We start from the raw sequence: 22,258 nt of genomic DNA on the forward strand, positions 1-22,258 counted from the left end.
TACCACCTCAAAGCCTTTCTCGAGGCCTAACTGCCTTATCTCGCGATTAAGATTCACAACGTCTTTAGCAACCTCTGCATTCCTTCCTTGTACCTCAGGCACTGTACACACCACGATCTGCGCTTGCTGTGCTATCGCCCTTATACCGTCAACTCCCTCAGCTAATGTTTTCCCTACTTGTGCGGCGTTACCATTCAGGACATCATTTAGCCCCGCCGCTACCACTACCAAGTTACGCCTTGCAGCCTTCTCGGAAAGTTCACTTTTAGTCGCTGTCAGGACATCGTCCATTGTCTTTCCTGGAAACACCCCGACTGCTACCCGCCTATCACCCTTCACCCGGTCCAGAATAGCTCTTTTGCAGCGCCCCATGTTTGAGTCACCAGCGATAAGCACTAGGGTACTCTGCCACTCCCTCCTAACTTCCGGATCTCGCTGCCTCTTATCAGCGACTGTGCCCTCATTTCCTGGAAGTAGCCCGGACCCCTTCTCAGTACCGCCTCTCGAATTCCCAGCTGCCACCTGTGCATAGCTGTTCCTGCCTGAACATGTCTGACCTACTGGCCCCTCGCTGTCCATGCCAGTGCAAGCCCCATCCACGTGGCTGGCGCTGGAATGCCCGCCATTGTGGCTTCCAATGGCGGTGTCAGCCGTTTTTGACTCGATCTGAGATAGCTGTACTTGAAGCTTACGCTTCTCTGCCCTCTCTATCTGTAACTCTGTTTCTAGAGCATCCATCCTTAGCACTAGTTCGCTGTTCGCCTGTTCAGCCCTGTCCAGGCGTGCACCTAATACGCAGAATTTGCACATAAAATCTGCGCCTTCGGCCTCCTCCACTGAATCGAACCGCGTTTCTTTTAAATTCACCGATTCCTCACACTCCATACATCTAACCTTCAGTAACTTAACCATCGTAGCAACACTCGATTAATGCTTGCACCAAATGCCCAGATATCTACACGCTCAAGACGAAAACACTTGAAAACACGTGCAAAATCAAATAAAAGTCTGGCTACCGCAAATGCCGATCAATCACTTGGAAAAAAATAGCTATCTCTCTAAAAGTTAACGCACAAAAAAAAAAACACTGAGACAACTGTCGGCCAAATAGTCCCGGCCGAAATTAGGTCACTGACCTAAATTCTATTCCTTAACCTGCACTTCCCCTAACAGCCTAAAAAACTAAACGCACTTTTAAAACTATTAAAGGAAAGTACTCATCTATTTGACGCAGACGCTCTCGCAGTCTGTCCGGTCCCGGTCTCCACGCGTGATCCGAAGAGCACCAAAAACGCACGTCCGCACAGCACGGCTGTCAACTGTCAAAGGAGGAGGAGGAAGGGAGCGCCACCTGGTGGTGAAGACACCGCGGGCTCCATTTATCTTGGTTTGCGCCCACTGCGGACAAAGAGGTGCGGAGGAACCCCGCGGCGCCGTCTCCTCCGTTGTCCTCGGTGCCGGCGGCTCTGCTGCTGCCGCACTTAGTCCTCGTCTTGTCTTCGCGATGCTGCCCATCGCCTCCTCCCCTGTCCGTCAGGATTTCCGTTCCCTCTATTTTGTAGTTTAAAGCGTTCAGTTCAATTTGGGAATATTTATATCCCTCCCGTTCTTGTTCTTTTACCACCCGCTATCAGGCATCGGACCGTAGCGAACGGAGGCGGCGAGCTCGGGGATGGGCTTGAACGAAGGCCCGCTCCTGGTTTATTATTCGGTGTAGATGCGCGCTCCTGCAGTTGAACTGTCCGCGTTTCCCGCATGCGCGAGGCCCTATATGCTTCGGGCCAACTACACGTGGGAATGCGTTACTGCCGTCTAGTGTGTAAAAATATATTTTTTTCTCTCTCTCTGCGTGCAGTTTACGCTTTGGCGCTCTTCCGTAGTACGCGGAGGAGGAACGCAGTAGCTGTGCCACTTCTCGGCGGACGCCTCAACCGTGAGTGAGGGTAGGGTTGAAAGACAGGGTGAAAGGGGCCCCGCAGTGAAGGGCTTCGTTGAGGGTCGATGTATTACGCAACTGCTGAATCTCGTAGTCAGAACGAACATAGCTCATAAACCGAATGTCCCATTCACTGTTGTGCAGTTGTAAGATAGAAAAAAAAATGGCCTGGCTTAGCTTATGGTTAAGCCTAGGATGCGAAGCATAGTTTTGCGATCTGGCGAGCCGCCCTCTCCCTGGCCGACATCTCGCTGCTCAACTGACTCAACGAGTGCGTCGCCTTTTGCGTGACGTCAGTATCTGCTAGCGGTAGGAGCGAGAGTTAGGCCGCCGGCGGAGGCTGCCCGTCCGCAAGCGAGCGCACGTCATATCACGTGGTGACGTCATATCACGTGGTGCGCCGATGAAGGTCAAGTGGTACCTACGCGGCCGTGCGCGGCGCAGCAAGGAAGAGCTCGGTTGTGCGAGTAATATGCGTCGCATAAAAAGCGAGTGCATTTCTTGAGCCACTGCCCTGCACTAACATGGTCTAGATCGGTATGCTCACTCGAAGGCACCGCTTCGCATTCTGTTTTACTTTACTGACATATATGGTTCATTGACCGTGGTCTGATCGTCATTAGTCTCATAGCACGATGAATGCTGCTTTGTTTCTAGAGGGTTTGTTTGAACATCCGCATCTCATGCGGGAGGGGGGGGGGGGGGGGGGGGGAGGTTTTCGAGAGGCACAGTGGGTAGAGGTTTTCGTTCCCCTGGCCTGGTGTTCGGAAAATGGGCGTATGACCTCACCTTGTGTAGACGCAAACCACCTTGTGCCATGGCGCTCTTTTGTCAAAGCTGCCCTTGCGCCTTTAAAACGCATCGTCATCAGTCTAGAAGGTGTACACACATAGATAGGCCTATAGGCAGCCTTCATAACATGGAAGTTACCTAGATAGGTCCACATGCCCTCGTAACACAGGCCGAAGTGTACTACTACTACTACTACTACTACTACTACTACTACTACTACTACTACTACTACTACTACTGTGTGAGCCGCGGCTGGCTTTCTGCAGGCCACATCACAGTCACGTGAAGTCACAAGCCTCGAACCCGCAGACCCATCGCGTAATTTTTTCTCTCTTCACTCAGCCAATGTATTATTCAACCCCGATTGAAACCTCCTTAATTTGCGCGTATATCCATTACTGAATGCCTGCCAACCGCAGCGGGGGCGGTGGACGTACTATACGTACAGGCGCGGCCGCAGAACTGCTGGTCGTCCGAGCACAATCATTTCGTGTAATCTAATAGTCCGCGTTTCCATTTTAATCTCTCTCTCTCTCTGTCTGTGTCTCTCGAAATGTATGTTTACTCCCCCGGGTTTTAATCATCGGTCTTGTTTTTAGTTTTCCGGGACTCCCCCCCCCCCCCCCCCCCCCCCCCCTCCACGTTTCCTCCCTTAAAGGCCACTCGCTGTACGCTTTCGGCGAGTGGGTGGTACAAATTACAAGCACGGCGTAGTATTTAAAATCGGCCCCGATAAAAAACAAGGATATCGATAATCCAGCTGCCTCGCCATCAGAAACAGCCGGCCGCTGCCTCTGGAGCGGCCCAGCTACACCGCGCCCGGGTCGGCTTCATTAAATCAAATTTGAAACAAAATCGATAGAACTCGTGCGTGGTGCCGGTGGTGTGGGGCGAAACAAAAAAGAAATCACAAGTAACGAAAACCCGGATTCGCTGAATTTAATACCGCGTTTCCATTCGCAAGGAGGCGCGGGGGAGGGGGGGGGCAGGCTCTGTCTCTTTCTCTCTATCCTTGCATGCCCTCTTTCTTCTTTATTTTCTTTTCTCTCGCTCTCTCTCTGCGGTAGCATGCGGGTGACGTTAAGATACGTTTCTTGCTACGGGATCCTTGTGCTTTTTTTCTTTCCACCTTTGCCACCAACGTGATGTGGTCCATTTCTCGGCATTCATTTTTTTTTCTCTCTTCAATCAAAGCTTCCCTCCTTCTATTTTGCGTATACATTTTTACTTTTGTTCGTCTTCCGTGGTTGGCCACGCCTATCACCTTCTCTCCCCAGCTTTCTTTCGCTTTCTTTTTTTCTCCCCGGGCCATTCATATCTCTTCTTTCCTCGGCCGCTCTCATTTTCATTTTCGGATAGAATTCGGTTCGCGAATCTCGGCGTCCACAGAAGTGGCGCCGCGGGTGGATGGCGCGCGAATTCATTCCGCTCAAATGGCCTTTGAGCGCACAAGCGAGGCAAGAACGAGAGAAGGCCGTTAGGCGACGGAGAAGTAAGACCAATAGACCGATTTCACAAAGCCTACTGCGCATGCGCGCGTTTACCGGAAGTAGCCAGCCGCCATCTTGGTTGTAGTCCGTGGCGTCGTCTGCACGACAGCCCACATTACTTTGCGCCTTGACAAGCATAATACCCGGCCGCACTTTCCGCAGTTTCGTTTATTGTGTTGAGCTCTATAAAGGAAACAAAGGCTCCACGGTGGAGTTTCGACGGGTGCAATGCTGATCGCGGCAGAAGCAGCGCTGAGAGGGTGGTCAGTTGCCCCTTGAAGTGGAGTGAACGTGGTGGCGACGCTGCGCTTGTTACTAGAACCTTGCTTTGGAAAATGCTGCAGGTGACGATGCAAACGCGCTTGACCGCCGCTTTCGTTAATTTTGTCAGCAGAATATTTCAACGCATAGCGATGCACGCGATTTTATTAACGTCTTCGGACAGTGTTTACATTACTTTCCACCACATTTAGCTGTTCCAGTATTCGCTGTATTCATCTAGGCATTCGCTATAGACGTGTCACACAGCGTTTCTTGTCTTTTATTTTTTCGTCATAGCCTTTGCTGAGCACTGGCCATGCGATAGTTTTTTTTTATTCACATAAACACATAAGTGTATTCACGACGTGCTCGGCGGGTCACCAGCAGGAAAGATGTGCATTCGAGCGAGCTATGCGTTTTTCTAAATGGAGATGTGACAAATGCTTGTGTTCAGTACAAAATGAGAAAAAGACAAGCCAATTGGGGAGCTTTTGAGTACGCTTAATTAGGGTTTAGGTGTTTTTAATTTCGTGACCAATAGTTTTATTTTGATTATTGCTACACTAATTACTTTTTTATTTAGGTTAATATAATCTTCTGCCAGGGCGTCTCCCGTACGACTCACTCTCGCTATTTTCGCAGTACGAGTACAGTAGATTGCCTTTTTTTTTCGAAAACAACGGGCAAAATGTGGATGATATCCCGGCATAAATGGTATGTGGCTGATACTGGAATGCCACTTATGCTCAACGACCAGTGAGCTGGAATTCCACATTTCTACAGTTTTATAGCCTCCCTTTCTCATTCCGTGAAATAGAGAAAGCATTATCGCTAGTATGGCAGCTCGAGACATCAGGAGTGAATACCTGTATCAAAAGAACATTGCGGGTTCCTGAATATGACAATAAATCTGAGCACACTTGTTCCCTTACAACCTTGCACCGGGCAGAAATCTCTGCAAGGACGGCTTGACGACGCAGCACGAAGGCAAATCCGATCGCCTTCTTTTTAACAATTTAAGGGACCGCCTCAAAGCTCAGCTGCGCGTAAAAGACATTTCATACAGCTTCAGAACTTGAAAATTTTTCAATGTCCAGTGATCAACAGGGACAATACGGCTAAATGCACTGAACAGGACTTCTTCCCCTGCCTTTCGTGAACAGCTTCTACGCAATGTCTTGGGTACTTTTTCTCTACTATAAAACGGAAAATCCGGGACCCTCTGCCTCGCACACTTTTCGGAGCTCATGACACCTCTCAGGTGTCCACAGTGCCGCAAATCTAGCATTTATGCAGAGAAACATCGTGTGGCGACGCAAACAGGGCTGCTTTTTGCGCGTGCGCCACGCACCGCGCCGACGCGGCCGCCGGCCGGAGTACCACAACTCCCAGAGTGCATCGCGGCGGCGGTGGCGTAGCGCAACTGCTTGTGAAATCGGTCTATTCGGTGTGAGGGCCGCTCCCCATATATATATACATATATCTCACACCGAGTGCCGAAAGTGCCTTCGTTACGTATGGAATGGCAGTCGAACTCGTCCATTGCTGCTCCCCTTTTCTGTTCAAAAAGAAAGGAAGATGAAGATATCTCGAGGGACAAGGCTACTGTTCGCAATGGAATCAGTCCGGCCCCCTCTGCTCCGTGTTTTCTTTTAGTCGGACACGGCGAGTTATTAATTCATATTGCAGTTCCCATTCGTTCGCTGGCTTCTCAGCTGACGCTTCGCTCGTAGCTGTATAGCTGTTTGTTGTTTTTTTTTTGTTCGCCCGTCATTTTCTCTCTGGATCGCGCTCAGCCGCGCGTCTCCTCTGTGTGTTTTCTTCCTCGGCTGTGTCTCGATAAATAAAAACGTGGAATGTACGTATACGCGTTCAAATGCGAAGTAGCTAACGTTCATTCGTACTGCTAGAAAACAAAAATTGGGGACACTGGTAAGTCTCTGGCCTTCTAACTCCACGCTTGAGGAGAGGGCGGGAAGAGACAGGAATAGGAGCAATGCGAAGATGAGGGATGATACAGTGCGCTGCACAGGAGGAGAGGAGGATGGGGAAGAGTTTGGGGGAGGGAAAAAAAGTAAAGGTGCTGTGTCGAAAAGCCGGCGAAAATCAGCGCTGCGAGCTTGCTCAAGGCGTGCAGGTAACCCTGTTTTGGCAACTGTGAAACGAAATACACTTGAACCTCGTTATAACGAAGTTGGAGGGGCCTGGCGATATGACTTCCGCCACACAATATACCAAAAAGAAATAATGTGCACGAACTATGGTTCACAGAAACTAACCAACCAAATTGCAGATCTCTTAAATCACTATGCCATAATTATATCTATTATAAATGAAAGCTAGTCTGTAGGTACATTAAAAAAGAGTCGTCACAAGTACGTATTGCCTCTGAATGAAACATCTTGTAATGTCCAAAGTGCTTGTATTTTAAGTTTTTCCTGCAATTCATATGTTTACTGTAAGCTGAGCTGCACGTCCTTTATGTAGCGAATATGTATGCTACATTGTATTCTTTGTATTCAGTGACTGCCCTCCTTGACATGCTCTGTATGATGTGTCACACGTTGCAGGAGGTTGACGCCTAGTCAGGCATGCTGTTGCCTTTTTGTCAACCTCCTTGACAACTGCATCGTTTTCATGATAAACTTCAAACTCCAAAACTTTGTTATAGCCGTAGCTTCGTTATAGCCTATGTTGACCGAGCTTCCAAGGGGAACCACCATTCCTTCGTTATATCCATTATTTCGTTATAAACCGTTTCGTTATAACCAGGATCGATTGTAAAGGAATCAGTAAAGCGCCGCTTCGATAAAACCGCACACAAGCGCGCACAAGGGCGCAAAGTGATCGCTACTGCTGCCGTCGTTTATACCCCTCGTGGCGTCGCCCAAGAAAGCCGTCGAGTACAGCAGCGGCCGGCCTCTTGTTTCCATTTTATTGCTGGTCGAAATGGACGGTCCAATAAAGCAAAAAGAAATGAAAACAGTCACGTTCGAAAGCTCTCCTGGGTAAGCGGACGGAAGGAGGCCCAGTCCGGAGAGGCAGGGAAGAGGCGGTTCGCTTACTTAGCCTCGGCACTCTCGCCCTTATACCCTCCCCGTCCACCTCCTAAGGTGCGCTATCACTTTTTGAGAGCGAGCGATGTGATGGTGCGGCGGTGCCGTTTCTATACTTCAGGCGTGAGCTGGATGCCGGGAGCTGTGCAGGCACGTATGAATGTACAGGCTTGAAACAGCTGAGCTGCCGCAACGCGACGGGGCCGGGAAAAGTCGCATCGATATCGCGCACACGTAGACGCGACTGCTCGTCAGGCTTTGCCACTCTGCTCCCCTTCCAGGCTTTCATTTTGCTTCTTTTCTCTCTCTCCCTAAGCGGGCGAATACGCTCAGGAACGTCAAATCAAACGGCGTTTCACGAAATCCCCAGGGCTGTGCCCCCCTCCCCGCCACTCCGGCCCCCGGCAGTCCCGCTGTGCTATTGCTGTCGCGACAGCTTCGTCGGCTTTTACAGTCGCGTTCTTTTCGTATATCCTTGTTTCGCTTCCGCAGTTTTTCTGGCTGGTCTCGTCGGCCGCCAGTTGTTGCTGGCTCAGAAAGTTTTCAAGGCTTCCCTTCTGCTTTTTTGTTTTAAGCAATGCATTAAGAAGAGCTCGGCTGGTGCCTTATATAGGTACGGATGGCCGGACCTTCAGATATAACGGCCAGCTGTGCAGTGATCCCAGACGGCACTGAAGCCATATGCCGCTGTATGGAGGGATCAGTTTGAAGAGTCGTTTTAAATTAAGAAAAGGAGGAGGGGTTGGGAAGGAGATGGCGAGAGGGAGGGATGGAGGTTAGGAGCTCTTGGGTGCAGGGATCGGGCCATTGCCTCCACGATGTGGTGCTGCAACGCCACTGTGACCGCGCGTTAAAGAAAAAAAAAAGGCAAAGCAAGAAAGGGGAGAAAATTTGAGAGGCTGTCAGACGCGTCTTGTACTTGGCCTGGCTCTCGCTTGATGAAAGTCCAACGAAAGCTGGTGTGGCATTTGACCTGGGCCCTGGCAGTCACTTATTTGTGCCTCGTCTGTGTAGTAACGGACTTTCGATATACGGCGCCTCGTCCCGTCACAAAAAATACTTTTATGTGCGCTTCGCACGGTTGCATATTGCGTTACTTAGCTATGCTAGCGCAAGCCGATGCTAATATTATGAGTGGAGGCTCATACAACAGTTACGTAATACGAGCCTCTTCCCTGCCCGTTAGGTTTGCTCATCGGGTTCGGAGAGGAGGGGGGCTTCTGTTCAAGGTTTTTGCCATCTTTCGAGGGGAATTTGCCTTCTTGTGTGCGTTAGTGGCTCGGCGTTCCTATCAAGGCTATCTGACGTGCGTTTTTGCTTTAGCAAGCTGTGCAGTACGTATGTCGCTGGAGACATTGTGTACAGGTGAAGGAGCTGACGGTAGAAAGTTCCGAGTTGTGGCTTCATTAGCGCTGTGTTTCGAGAAACTTGAGGCGCTGTCTGCTAGGCCATGACGTCACTTAAGCGCGCTACGACTCCTAAATTCATCCAGGCCGTAAGCGAGTGCAGTTAAGTAGCATCCCGTGGTTTCTGTCATTGATATGCTATCACCTTTGCTTAACAACAAAAGTAGACACAGCTGGGTGGGCTGGCGTGGTGCTTGAATGCTTGAACGTACAGCGTACAAGTGGAGTTCGATTCCTTTTCTCTCACTGCTGTCCGATCGCACCAAAGACGATGGCGCGATGGTAGTGCGGCTTCAAGACGCTGCAAACTTGCAAACCCACGGTGTGCACCCTTGCAGCTCTCGGGTGGAGCGAGTGGTGGTGGTGGCAGAAGCTGGAATCGATGAAAAGAGAACCAGGAAATTAAGATCATATAGAAAGGAGGAGGGAAGAGCCCGGGAGCGGCGAACGAGATACGATATTCGCGGGCTGCCGGCGACCGTGGGGTTATCTGGGCGGCACGCACGCATTCGCGCAGAGAGGCCGGGGGAGAGCCCGGCTCCCGGAGATTGGGAAGTCCTCTGCGGGGGGCGATAAAAGCGAACGGGGTGTGCGAGCAGGGGCCGCGCTAAAGCAGAGGAAGAAGTGGCGTGGGGGAGGGAACTCTCTCTCTCTCCTGAGGCAGCGGCACGGTTTTAGCGGGGATCGATGGCTTCTCCATGTGCAGACCTGGCACCTCCCTTTCCTTCTCAGCTGTCTCCTCTTCCGCAAAAGTGTGTGTGTGTGTGTGTTGGGGGGGGGGGGGGGGGGAGGCTCCGGCGCTTTGTGCCTGTCTTGTTCGTCGGGCACCTCTTTTTCCTCATCTTCTTTGCTCCTCTACTTGCCTCTACAACTGTCCCTCATTTCTCGCTGCCCCCCTCTCGTCCTGTTGCCGTTGTCAATGTGCAAACATGCCGGCGAAACTTTGCCCCCCCCCCCCCCCCCCCCTCCCTCGGCACCTATTTCAACGCTCCCCGATTTTGGGAATCTTCGTCAAAACAATCTCCTTTCGCTGCTCATTAGCGACGTTAAAGCGAGCAGCGCCCTGCTCCCACCTTTAGCGCCGTTGGTGCTGCGCAGTTTACAACCGTTGCCGGGATGCGAGCACCGGTTTTCCTTCTGCTTCGCGTCTCTGTTCCTTTTTGCCGTGAGGAGTTGAGAAGGAGGCGAGTGAGGAGCCGATAACGGCCCTTCTCGGTAGCGCTAAACTAAGTAGGGCTGGCTCTTGTAATCTCCTCTTTACTCCCTCTTTCTCTCTCTCTCTCTCGTGCTTAAGGATGAGGGCACTAATGACGCTGCGTGGAAGGTGTATGTGTCTGGCGAGAAAAGAAGGAAAAGCAAGAACGGTGAGGTTGAAGTTCGAGACGCGTGCAGGAATGCCATCGCAGGTGGGCTGTTTAGTGGGCGCTACTCAGCGAGTGGTACGGAGCGGTGTCCTTATGCGTCCGGGCCACTCGCCAGACGTGCTAACTGCTTCCCCCTCTCTCTCTTTTTTCTACGGTAATCACCGCTGGGAATAAATGCAGATAAGCCAGAGGCGCCACTTGGCAGGCAGCGCAATTAAAAGCGCCAAAGACACGGCTCGGAGGCCGGGAGGTGACTCGGCGGCCCGTCACGTCTGGAAGCGGGAGGGGTTCGGCCTTTGGGATTAGCCTAATCGCCGATCCCCCACCGGTCACGTTCACCCCTTCTCCACCGTTCTCTCTCTCTCATCCAGGCCCCAAAGTCCGCGCGAGGACCTTCCCACTTCCCTTCCCTCTTTCCGGTCCCCGTCGTTGTTCATTTTGTATATACTTTTCTGCTGTGACGTCTGTCCTCTTTCCGCTGCCTGCCAGCTCCGAGCAGCGATCCCTCTCGTTCCATCACCCGGAGAGCTTGGTATAACCCCATCGATTTTTATCTCCTTGCTTGGCTCACCGTCTTTTCTTCGTTTTCCTTTCTTTATCTGCGTTCCGGGCTTGCTGCCCCGAGCTCTGCCCCACCCCTTTCGGAGAAAGAGCGCGCCAGATGCGGCCCAGGGAGGGAGTGGTGCTGGAGATGATTGAGCCTGCTAAGATGGACAGGTCTGCCGTCGCTAATGCTGCTACGGCGACTTTTGCAACGCCTGTGTAAAGAAGGTGTCTGCAGTCAGTCGAACATGTATTTTTTTTTCCTGCCTGTATCGTGAGCTGCGGTGCGTCACAGTAACTTCTTAAGACAAGGGGGGGGGGGGGGGGGGGGGGGGGGGGGGACTGTGTTGAACTTCACCTCCCTGGAAACGCAGAGAACAGCTTTCTTTCCTTCTTCTTGCGATCAGCCGAGGTCTGGGTAAGTTTTAGCCGGTAATCTAGCGTTATAGGTAATCTATTATATTAACTTTGGTTCCGAGGCTTCGTCCGGCGTAATCCCTTCTGCGTGGAGTGAGGTTGGGCGTGGCTCGTGAGGCTCGCCTAGGCCTCTTCGTAGACTGTGCGTTTTGACGGCAGGCCGTTGTAGAGATATCGTGCACTGAACACTTCTCCGGTGGCTTAGAATGCGCTCTACATGCCTCGTTTCGTATTCCGCTGTGTTTATATTTGTTCGCGATTATCTTCAATTCCCATGTCGCTCATCATAACCCCCCCCCCCCGCAACCTCGGCCAGAACATAATCGCTCAAACCGACCTCTTTACCTTTCCTGTGTAATTACTACGTCCCTCTTTCTTAGTTACAAGGAAAGTGCAAGATACATTTGCCTTGGAAGAGTATTCTGCAGCTTAATACAAGGATGGATAAGCTCACGTTTAGTGTGATCTCAGAATGTCTGGAAAATAATTAAACTGCGCGCATGGTGTTGGTGTGTGCAGCTAAAGAAAATGTCTAACTCCTTAATTGTCCCACCTGTTAAAACGTTGGCTTTTTTCGACATGTTTAGCTTTTCGGGAACTAATCCTGCGGCAAGCCTTCTGTATTTGTCTCAGCTGATACCTTGAGTATGTTATAAGTCGGAAGAGCGTGATTTGTGCAGTATTTTTCTTTTGCAGGCTGGAGGGAGAATAAGTTGCGTGTTAGTACCGTCGGTGCCCTGCATGGTGTTCAAGTCATTTCAGGACAGCTATGACGCCGGCTTCATCCACGGCGAGCTTTTTCCTTTCTCATTCCGTGGACAGATCGCACGGTGGCTCGACGACTCTCGCTTGCCGTCGGCAGGCTTCGAGGTTGTTGGCACGTGATGTCGCCACGGCCTCTCCCATGCGGCGTCAGCTTGCGAGCGTCTTCAGCAGCGCGAGTCACCGTATGCTGCCGCTTGCAGCGCTCGGGAGAACCGCTGGAGATCGCATCGGGCCCGTTGCTTGCTTTCAAGGGCGCGTGATGCGTGGTCGTCACGTGGAAGTGCTTTCGTTTTAGTTTCGCGCTCTCTTTCTCTTCCCGTTTCAAGCCCACTGAGGCCCTGAAATACCTCCTCCTGTTCCTGCCAGAGACAAGAGGCGAAGCGCCCTCGTCGAGTCGTCGCCGGTCCTCCCGCAGTGCTCGCGAATACCAATTTCTCGCCTCACCGCGAGGTTCTTTGCCGCCTCTCTTCCTTTCTGTGCCTGGCGGTCGCAGCTTCTACGCAGATCGTAGACGGAGAGGAGGAAAGCGAGGTCCGGCTCGTCTGGCGCCATCTGTCGCCGCCATTTGCGTCCCGCCTGGCGACGCGGAGTGTTGTACTGCGCGGGGAGGACGCTGTGGGTGAGGGAGTACAGAGTTCCGATTTCGGCGGCAGCATCGAGCAGCCGCAGCAGCTGCTGCGATGCTGCCACCGCGACTTGTCTCTCCGCTCGTTTCGCCTTATCGGGACGCGCGCCCCTCCATCTGATGTACGCGTGGCCGCCCATCTCAGCTAGAGAGGGCGCTTCTCAAGCCTCGGAGTCCTCAGATGCGACCCTCTTGCGTGCACCAGTGGATTGAGACGTTCTCCGTCTGTCTGTGTCTGGAGGAGCCGGATCACCACCTGCGTTGGCTGCTTGTCCGTGTTTCAGGCAGATTTTAAGAGAGTTTTCGCATAGCGTTGCAGTGTTCTGCTACCTTATTCCACTACCGTCAGACCCCTGCACTGTTGGCGGCTAGTGATAACGGCATGTGGTAGTGGCGGTAATAGCTTTATTTTGAAGCAAAAATAAAAGAAAGTCCTCGAAGGTGGGCTCCAATTTGTTGAGTCCGAGGGCCTGGGCTTCGCGGAGAGCTCGTCCGCTAGTCATGTTTGGCCAGCTGGGTGAGCGACTAGCAGAAGCGGCCTTCCGTAGGGAGGGGGATGGGTTAGGAAGGGGGGGTTACTGTCATGGGTTGGGGACATTGTCACAAGTAGTTAATGAGGTTGACATTGGCCGCCCCACATGTTCAGCAGAGTGGTAGGGTCGAGGTAGGGTGGTAGTGATGAAGGAGGTAGGGTGAGCTGTTCCAGTTTGTGTGCAGTTGACGCCAGACCGCACTGTGTTTTGAATCTAGTGTGCGGTGATGTGGTGGGAGCCTGGGAGGGTGAAGCGGCTGTTTTTGCAATGAGTGGTGGTTGGATGGTATGTAAGTACAGCTTACGAGGTTTGACGGTGTACGGTAGCGCACGTCGTAAGGCTACACCTAAGCGCTCGTTTATTGTGAGGTGCGCGGATATTGAAATTATATGCATAGCGGGACGTCTCCCAATCTTTAGTGATATGCCCCTGTGATATTGTGCCGCGTCATCGTGACAGTTGAAGATGTGACCTGGCTTTGCGCAGATCGCACAGAGCTGCGGGCTGTCAGCGTGAAAGCATCAGCTTTCACGCTGCTTGTGGGAGCGCCGAGTCAGTTTCGGCTCTTCGATGTGGGGGCACCATTGGCGGAATTTCGCACCTCCCTGAGCTTCCATATATTGTCGGGTGACGAAGCGCACAAGCGGAGCAATCGCTGACCGCCTGGGATGGTTTCGTGATAACTTCGAACGCTCTCTCGAACCGTAATCGACCGCATTGCTGGTGCTTTCGGTAGAGGCCTTCAGTATACCGTGTACTCTGTCACGCTGACCTGCAGAGTACCGGAGTCCCGATGCGAAAGTTTTACCAGAGGCAACCATGGTACCGGGAGGTGCTTTCTTGTCGCGACGCACTGCCTACGGGACAATTCTTGTTTGGCTCTGCGAAGAGCAGAATCACAACTGTGAACAACTGACGAACTTCGCCGAGACGTCGCTAGAAGTGTATAAGCTCGCGCGCGCGGGCGGTCGTGCTCCTGTGGAGCCGGGGCCCCGCGCTTCTTCCTTTGGCTCCGCTCGGCAGTCCCGCTTCCGCTACGATCGATATACGGAAAGGAGGGGGTGGAAAGAAGGCTGCATGGGGGGTTGGTTGAGCGGGCGTGCTTGCGGTGCGGGCTGCCTGTGCCGGCGTATTTTATCGTGGAACCCGGGACGTCGCTATCGCTTCGGGCGGCTTGCGCCGGCCCATTCATTTTCCTCTGCCAGCAGCCGCTTATCCGTCCTCCTCATACATCCGCGAAGGCGATAGCCCGTCGGCACAGCAGCGCAGTGGGTACCTGTAGGCCGCGGTCGCCGAGGGGCTGCTGCGGGCCGCTTGATGGCGATGCCACGCGCTATGGCGGTCGGACGGGGCCGCGGGCATTGCCGTCAATCCTGAGTTGTCTCGTGGCGTGCGGGAGGAGAATTATGAGTTGCGCGCATGGATCTGTGGTCGCTTTACGTTCGTGTTGGCTTCGCGCATCCTTTTTTTATTTTTTATTTTTGCCAACCGTCTCATCTATAGGTCATTTGCTTCTCTTTTGCACATCGGAACTCCGCTGAAGTTGCTCAGCGCCAATGGCGCCCTTGTTGGGCTCAAGATGTCGGGAGTTGGACACCGGGCTTTCGTGGTTTCATTGTTGTTTCGGAAACAGAACTGCAGATTAAGGTTCGTGTATTGAGTGAGTCAAAACACTCCCTTGACTGCGTGGTCCCACGGAGGTCCGCAGCGCGCAGTGCTTGGTTCATGTGTTCGTACGTCATGCGTAATGGGAGTCGTGCATGTGAAACGAGCCTTGACCCTGTCTCGATTATCTTTCTTCGTTGGTATCTCGGGATGTTTTCACTGCTCCTCTTTCGAGGTTGGTGCGGGTGCTGCGTGCCGACATCCAGAGTGTATTTTAGATTACTGCAGAATGCCAACGAGAACGGCTCACTTTCTTTACTGTGCTTTGCATTTCGTGGAAACACGCTTCGCGTCGTAACTCCAGCACTACATTTCACCAGTCTTTCATCTGTGTGGACTTCTCTCCGTACAGGTATGTGTGTGTTTCTGGGCGTAAGTGCACTCCGACCCCAAGCCTGGTACGCTCTGTGCCTTACTGCCTGTCGGACACGGCTTCTTCGAAGCCATCCATTGTCTGCACCTCGTACAAGCTTGGCATCAACCGCTGTAGAGTGTCCGGCGTTCGACGTCTGTCGTCGTGGCGCTCCTTCTTTTTCGGACCGAATGAACATCCAACAAATCTCTTGACAGGGTGAAGCAACCGTGCGCCAACCCTCCTTCCAAACTTCTCCCCATGCTCGTCTCATCGCGTTTTTGTTTCGTAACTCGCCAGAACGTAAACGTGACGTCGAGTGGTCAAGAGACGGCAAGGAGCGCAGGGTGACCCTCGAGGAGTCGTAACGTTGCCAGCAAGGGCAGAGGTGTACTAGCGGCAGAAGCCCATGCCACGCGGTTGCCCGCAGCGTGTATCCCTCCTTGGAGCGCCGCGTCAAATGGCTCGGTTCCCACGTCGGCAGCGCCCCCTGTTCTTCCTACCGCCCTCCCTCGGCGGCTGTCGTTGACGGCGTGTCTGTGGCCGCCGTGGAGGAAGGAACGGAGGCAAATCTACAGGGGGCCCCCGTCCGTCCAGTGCGCAGCGGGCGGTGGTCACGACTTGGGCTTGTAAGCTCCGGATCACGTCCGCACGTCCGCATCAGTTCCTCTGTGTTGTCGACATCCACGAAAGTCTCGCGCTTTCTACTACCCCTCTCGCTCGTTCATTTTTTTTTGTTCGTTTTCGTTTCGTCGCTCATTTTACTGCGCATCTGTTACGGCACGGTTGAACGCCCACGTGCTGCCGCAGGAGGCCATGGGAAAACAGTGCTAACGTTGCGAGTGAGCAAAAAAAAAAAAAAGAATGGGCGCCAGAGAGGGAGGGTGGGGAGGGGTAGCTCGCGCGTCCTTACAATGGAGTCATTTTGGTGTGAGCAATCCGGCTCGATCGCAACGAAATCGCAATCCCTTTCTTGCTATGTCGAAAGGCCGTGAACAATACACGGAACACAAGATGCACTCCCGGTTCCCTATCTATACGCGTCACGAGATTGTGGTTTCTCAACTGCCGCCCTGCCTTCTCTGCCGTCTTTATCTTCGTTTTTTTTTTTTTTTTTGAGTGTGTAAGTGTTGAGAATCACCCTTTCTCCGACCGGCGTATCTTGAACGCCGCCGTTGTGCCTCTTGGGGTACTTCATTTCGTACTTCATTTGGGGTACTTCATTTCCTTTACAGGAAGGATGCTGGTGTAGTTGCTAGTTTGCGTTGATTTGGCAGTTAATTCCGTGCTCTGCTGTGCAAGGGCGGATTTTTGGCTGTTCCTTAGAGAAAGTAGTACGGAGGGGATGGGGAGTTGGTTCTCTTTCTGCAGTGTATTTGCAGGATTTTATTCATTGAGCAAACGGGGTTTCTCATGGTTTTCCCACTGAAAATTTCTCGCTGAGTGAGGGGCGTCTCTGTACCGTACAGGTCTTGATGTAGATAATAATAAGTTGATTACGCACTGAAGAAGCAGTTTAGGTAGACAGGCCGCCATATCATCTTGGGGCTTGTATGGCAGAGCCTGGCAGACAATGAAAAACAGCGGGGAGGGGGGGCTGCTACAGTCATGAATTACTTTTAGTATGTGTCTTATCTCGCCACAGGACTATAGCTGGAGACAGCTCCGACAAATGTGGCCGCAGCGTACACCGCACTTGCGCGTCTCAGTAAGGCAGTTCAGCGTGGTCCGAATTTGTGGGGGAAAAAACTGTTTTGCAAAACGGTACCAGTACTTGTATTTTCATATCTGCAAAGCTAAACTCACTTCCGCTGTGACGGGACTCAACCGCTAGTCGACATTTTTCCTCGTTGAGTACACGACCCAAGAGAACGTTTTACAACCAGCGCGTGACGTTCACCAGCAACTCACAAAAAGACCTGATCAACGTTTAGTTCCGATCGCCTTCCTCGTATACGTAGTACATTGCGTGGCTGTCGCCGAGTGTCGCTTCACCGATCGCCCTTATAGTATGTACGTAGCACAGACACATGGTGCGTGTTATACTACCCAGGCACAGATGCGTCGGCACGGCGCACGCTTTAGCTTCCCCGACGGCTTTTGCCGCTGCTGCTGGCTATACACTGCCTATACGCTGTAACAAGAAGGAGCATAACGATAGGAGTTCGGCCGGCGGCGGGGCGCTCGTTATGTGCGCATTATTTCTCGGTAATCCTCTTGGCCTCTTTACGCTCCTCCGCCCCCCCCCCCCCCCCCCCCTCTCTGTCTCCTCTTTCATTTCCTCCTCCCCTCGAATGTAGCTGCCCCGCGCCGACTTTCCATCGAGCGTTTAGCCGTCGCCGCTGTGGCGATAACTCTACGGCGCCGCCGCCGTCGGCGGGGAGCTAAAGCGGCGGGCGAAAAGCTTCTCTAATGCCCGCGTCATTTTCTTTCTCGCTCTTTTGTGAGCAGGAAGGAGGAAAGCACAGTTCCCTTCTGTACTCTCCTCCTCCTCTTCCTTCGAGCCTTTGTTTCTTTTTTTTCTTCCTCTCTAATCCTCGATCGTTTTTAGTCGCCGAGGGTTCGACACTTTTATCTACGGCTTCTTCCGCGCCGCCGCAGTGTCGCAGGCAGAGCGTTAACTAACTGCCGGGCTGTGGTGATTGCGCGCGGTCCCCTCTCAGGCCTCTACAGACTTGCTTCCTTTGTCTTTCTTATCGCCTCTTTCTTTCTCTCTCCCTCTTTCTTTTCAGTCGCTTGATTTCGAGAGGAAACAAGGAATTTTAGGCGATGACTGCGCCCCATTCTGGGCTGAAGGTGCCCAAGTGCGATCGAAGAAGTGGGCGCGCTGGGAAGGCGTTTTTAGGCAGAGCTTCAGCTTTGTTCCAGGGAAACGAATGTCGCTGATTGCGACGACTTTTGAAAAAAAGGCGATGATCATTACGATAATGGCGAGGATGGCGATGACGATAATGGATAGAAGAATGAGGGTACTCTGCAGCAGGGACGTTTCGAGAATGGCGAAGCCGCGCATGCTCCCCAGCTGCAGATATGTGCACTGCCTTCATTGGCGCAGCCGACGCCACTTGGAGGCTGGGCCTCCTAGACATTGCATGGAAAAAAAAAAAAGAAACACCAACTAGACGCAGCCAATAGCACCAGGTGGCGCTGGCTCGGTCAGTGCAGAATTAAAAATGTATTTAAAGAAAATGGTGAATGTACTGTGCGATGTCAGTGCACGTTAAAGAACCCCAGGTGGTCGAAATTTCCGGAGCCCTCCACTACGGCGTCTCTCATAGCCTTAGTCGCTTTGGGACGTTAAACCCCATAAACTAAACCAAACCACTTATAGGCCGATTTATAACGCCGTTAAAGAAACATAAAGAAAAAAAGGCCAAAAGTGGTGGCGCATGGCACCACCCCGTTTCGAAGGGGCCACTCCTATCTTCCATCCATCCATGGTGTTGGTATAGCCGATCAGAGATCTTGTTACTGCAGGAGGCATGCATATGGGACATGCATAGGAGCTACGCGCGACTTGTCTCTAAAGCATGTTGTGGGATGCATGGCGCTTGTTAGCGGTCCGCATCCAGTTGCATGCGGTGAACTTTTTACTCACCGCCACTGTACTGTGCGTCAGCTCGCTGTTCATACGAAACCTTTCGAGCGAGGTCCAGCCGTTAGAGGGCGCAGTGTGGCGCCCCAGCTCGTCTGTTGAGCCGTACACAGACGGGAAAGAAATCTGAGATGCCCTTGGTTTCGGAAAGATTTGAGCTCTGGAGAGCAGAGCGGTATACGTGGGCGGGGCAGAAATTTCCACGAAAATGTAGAAAAACAAAACACGGAGATAGCAATAAGCGCAGAAGGGTCGTTTTCTCTGCCTCAAGCGAGAGAAAGAAATAGATTCGCATAATGCTTTGTAAAAAGCCAGCCGTATACTCCGCCATTTTCCCCCCCATTCTTCTCCTCTCAGGTTCTCCCGCTTTCTGCTGGTGTCCCTAGAGCACCCCTCGTTTCCTTAGGTCGAATTTCAATCGCTATAGCACATCGCATATATTTTCCGTTCTTTTCCGGCTTGCAGCCTTTTTATTTTCTTAATTTCTGTATTTAGTTTTGAAACGGGAGTCGGTTCTCAGAGATTTCGTTTTTTGATCTCGCCGATTTATCCCGTTAGGGGATTTATTATGGTCCTCATCCCGCCTTTTTTTCCCCTTCCTCGTTGCCTTTTTCCTCTGTGCGCTGAAGCCAGCCAATTGCTGCGAACGGGATGGATTATACGCTCCAGAGTGCATGCGCTCTGCGTAGAAAGGCTCTGTTGAGTCCAGGACTGCATTCGTGTGAGAGGTGGACGGACGCAAAGACAAACAATCCGGAAGAAGTTTCATCATTGTTGTCTTCCATCTTTCCAAACAAGGGTGCGCCGTCGGGCTCTACGTATATATATATATATATATATATATATATATATATATATATATATAGTATACGTGCTGTGAGCCCAGAATCTCAACAGTGGGCGAAATTGAGAATCGAGGGCGGGATATAGAAACAAAACGTGGTTTGTCTCGACTTCATAGAGAGGTCCTCGCGGAATTGAGAAAGTTGCGCGTTCCCCTAAGCCATGGGATATACTCCTCCGGCGATTGCGCCAAGTTTATAATACTCGCCTGGGGTAGAGGAGTAAAGGAGAAAAAAATGAAAAATAAAAAGTGAGCATTTGAAGATGCGAAGCAGAGAGCGTGATCGAACGTGGCCGTTTTCGATGGATGTTATTAAGTCCGTTTCATTTTGCTTTTATTGCTTGGGTGTAGTCCGACTTCTGCTGTGCCGCTACGTTCTGTCGGATTAAGGGAAAGCGTCCCACAGCGCCCTCTGCGGATGCTGTTTTTTTTTTAAGTTTCGTTTATTGGTCGTAGCCTCGCTTCTCGTGACTTGTGACGCTATATAAACTTCGTGTGCTGTAAGCAGCAGAAAAAAGAAGGAATAGAAGCATCCCCTGCTTTTTCTCCGCCTCCTGCTCATCTACTTTCAGGCCTGCGACGTTTTAAAGCTCCCTCTGTCTTCCTTGGCGCGCGGTTTTTTTGTTGTTGTTGTTGCAAAGCTGGAGATATATTTGAAGGACAGGGAAAAGGCAGCGAGTGCCTTAGCACAACAGCAACAACAACAACGGCGGTTTAAGTGAAAAAAGAATAAAAGCGGCTGTAAAATGTCAACATAACGTCCAGTTTAAGGAATACAGTAAGCGATGTTGTAGCATAAAATAAGCTCGCAAGTTCTAGCCCTTCCCGCGTCTGTTACTCTGGTCTCTTCCTCTAAAGAAAAGAAGGGAAAATGGAAGTGTAGGGAATGTGTGGAGATGGAAGGTGGAGTGAAGAGGGCTCGGGAAGGGGTGACAGGCAGTCCACTGACAGGGTGTAAGGGAAAGCCCTTTCTTTGGCTTTGGATGCACTGTGGCTCCCTCTTGGGGATTTTGCTGGGGGATGGGATGGGGAGGGGTTGACAAGTATGAGGTTTTATATATATATATATATATATATATATATATATATATATATATATATATATATATATATATATATATATATATATATATATATATATATATATATATATATACTGCCAGCCAACGTGCGTTTGGGAAGGCAAAGTAAGGAAGGACGGTGGGAGTGGCAGCTGCGTTTCTCCTCTTTTTTTTTTGTCGGCGCTTTTTATGCTTTCGCACGGCTTGCCTGCATGATGTGCGCTTGGCATTATGCAGAAGTCGCATTACGATGCGCCCACGTCTTGGACGCGAAAGCGCTGCCTTCAACGGTGGCGCAAAAAGCACCGCACGAGCAGTGCAGGCGGCCTTGTCGGCGTCGCTTGAGAGAGAGAACTCAATGAATTCGAGATTCTGGGCCGAAATGTGCACAGTCACGACCGGTGAAAAGACCGAACGCCGGACTCCCGTGTCCTTCTCGTGGAGAGTTTCAAACGCGCCACTATTCTTTTCAGGCGGAAACTTCTCCAAAACGCCGTACGGTGGGTCGTATTAAAATGCAACAAATTAGGCACTATGTTACTCGTACTTGCCATGCTTTCTTTTATGTTTGCTACTCAGAGCAGTTGATAGTGGGGATTTCCCCGAATGGGGCCAGTGTAACTCTGGAGCGTCCGTCCTTTAGCATACAGAAGTGAAGGTCGGAGCATGGAGACATTTCGTTCTACGTTTTCTGAATCTCCGTCGCCCTAGAATATAGAAGCCGACCACTAGCGAATGACGAGCTTCGCGGCAAAAAGTTTAGGAGAGCATCACGACTCAGACTAGCTACCTGTTCGTGCGATATGGAAGACGTCGTAGTGGAGAACGCTCTGATTTATTTCGACCAGTAGGGGAGAAGCCAACAGCCACAGAAACCAAGGGGCACAGGGGATTTTTTTATGGTCGTTATGGTCGTTATAGGGGTTATTTATGGTCGCCAAGATCACAGAGCACTCTGATAGTTTTAATACCATATCATGAAATGCCTCATCGAAAAAAAAAAGTGTCGTTGGTCATATAACCCGCCCACCGAGGTAAGCGGCGTCACCAGACCGAAAGTGACGTTACTTTCGGTAAAGACATCAATAGCGTATAATGCTGTCGCACTGCTTACACATAATGTAATTAGATCTTCCTCTTAATTTTTTTCGCAGCCATTGAAATGCAGCTGTCGCGGCTTTTGATTGAGCCACCGCCGCGAGCACTTGGACTAGAAGCGTCACCGTATTTACAGCACTCTACAAGCCTGCAGGAAATGAAGTCCAGCATAGCGTGAAGTTGGACTAATTGGTTCATGATGTATAAAATTACAGCAAAACCGGGGCGAAAAGATGCTGCCCTCGTGTTGCCTTCATCTCTTCGTCCCGCTTTATGCTAGTTTTATCCGCGCAGGAAACTTCGGCATGTTTATTCCTGTGCCTCATCTTCGACTACTTATAATGACTGAAACGTCTAAGGAACTCTTCTGTCCTCTCTCCCCCCCCCCCCCCCCCCCCCCTCGTCCTCCCCGTCCCCTCTACCCCCTACCGTAGCCCTCTAAACCTCCGCTCACT

At 51.5% G+C, this 22,258-nt stretch overlaps 1 protein-coding gene across 13 annotated transcripts in view; it reads left to right on the forward strand.

Moving 5' to 3' along the window:
• LOC149363870 (uncharacterized) overlaps window positions 1–22,258 on the forward strand; it is a 234,178-nt gene that overhangs the window by 125,762 nt on the left and 86,158 nt on the right. For 2 of the 13 annotated variants that reach the window (XM_089573838.1, XM_089573837.1), the window contains one exon: window positions 1,856–1,933. The exons of the other annotated variants lie outside the window; for them this stretch is intronic. The gene's annotated coding sequence lies outside the window, so the exon portion shown is untranslated. The remainder of the gene's footprint in view (window positions 1–1,855; window positions 1,934–22,258) is intronic. 13 annotated transcript variants of the gene reach the window in all.

The sequence above is a fragment of the Amblyomma mixtum genome, chromosome 2, assembly GCF_055824585.1.
Source record: "Amblyomma mixtum isolate Tamu chromosome 2, ASM5582458v1, whole genome shotgun sequence".
NCBI classification, from domain to species: domain Eukaryota; kingdom Metazoa; phylum Arthropoda; class Arachnida; order Ixodida; family Ixodidae; genus Amblyomma; species Amblyomma mixtum.